This window comes from Taudactylus pleione, unplaced genomic scaffold (assembly GCF_031769625.1).
Source record: "Taudactylus pleione unplaced genomic scaffold, aTauple2 ptg001293l, whole genome shotgun sequence".
Taxonomy (NCBI): domain Eukaryota; kingdom Metazoa; phylum Chordata; class Amphibia; order Anura; family Myobatrachidae; genus Taudactylus; species Taudactylus pleione.
In genome coordinates this window covers 1,095,894-1,097,445 of record NW_028285693.1, presented here as the reverse complement: position 1 = coordinate 1,097,445, position 1,552 = coordinate 1,095,894, and positions in this window count along the sequence as shown.

Sequence of the window (1,552 nt, the reverse complement as noted above, 5' to 3'; positions counted from 1 at the left end):
ACTGGGAATAAGCCCACAGTGTGTATACAAGCTCTGTGACTGGGGATAAGCCCACTGTGTGTATACAAGCTCCGTGAGTGGGCATAAGCCCACTGTGTATACATGCTCCATGACAGGGCATAAGCCCACTCTGTGTTATTACAAGTCCGTGACTGGGCATAAACCCACTATGTGTATACAAGCTCCATGACTGGGCATAAACCCACTATGTGTATACAAGCCCTGTGACTTCACTTCGGCATAAACCCACTGAGTGTATACAAGCTCTGTGACTGGGCATAAGCCCAGTGGTGTCACTAGGGTTGGTGTCATCTGGTGCTGTAATGCACCAAGGTGCGCAGCTCCGCAAACTCTTCCCCCTTACCGGTCTAGCAGTCACACTGTGCTCCTCCCAGAATGCCATGCGCACCCAGTGGGCGTGATGATGCCACGCCCGATATTCTGGGTAGCAGTGCTTAAAGTGGTCCTAGAGATGTGGTGGAAAGACCCCCAGTCCTCGGCAATTTATCAATAAAAGGACAGCGTATGCCTTTTATTTTATTTTAGCATGTGGCGCAAAAAAGGGGTGTGAACTCGAAAGAAAGGGGCATGGTCATACAATACTATCCCAAATTCAAATTATGCCACACAGTAGCACAATCTTTTCCACATTACACTGCACATAGTGCCCCTGATTCACAGTAAACCATAAAGTAGTGTCCCTTATTCATATTCTAACACACAGTAGTGCCCATTTTACACAATGACCACATTATTGACCCTTATACCAAATGCACAGTAGTAGTGCCCCTTATTCAATCCCACCTGTAGTAGTGCCCGTTATGCAATGCCCCCAGTAGTAGTGCCCCTTATACAATGCCCCCTGTAGCTGGGCCCATTATGCAGTTCCCCCTTTAGTAGTGTCCCTTTATGCAATGCCACCTGTATTATAGCCCTTTATGCAATGCCTCCTGTATTAAAACCCCTTAAGCTGTGCCCCTTATGCAGTTCCCCCAGTAGTGCTCCTTATACAATACCCCCAGGAGCTCCTCTTATGCAGTGCCCCCAGTAGTGCCTCCAGCAGTAGTGTCCTTATACTGTACCCCTTGAAGAGCTCTTATGATGCAGTGCCCCTTTTACAATACTCTCAGTAGCTCCCCTTATATAGTGTCCCCTGTAGTGCCATTATACAGTACCCCCAGTAGTGCTCTTATGCAATGCCCCCAGTAGTGTCCCTTATACAATACCCCCAGGTGCTTCCCTTATGCAATGCCCCCAGACATTAGTTTCCTTATACTGTGCCCCCATACAGTACCCCAGTAACGCCCCTTATGCTGTGCCCCCTCCCCTATGCATTACTACTTACCTCTCATCACAATGTCTGGGCGCATGCATGATAATGTCACCGCGGCTGGCGTCCAGAGCCACACACAGGCACAGAGAGATTCTCTATGCTCTGTGTCTGTGTGTGGTGCTGGATGCCGGCCACGGTGACAGAAAGCATGAAGTGATCCCCGGCGGCTGCATGCAGGGCCAGCCTATTTGGTGTCGGCAGGGGTGCCGAGGAAGGGGG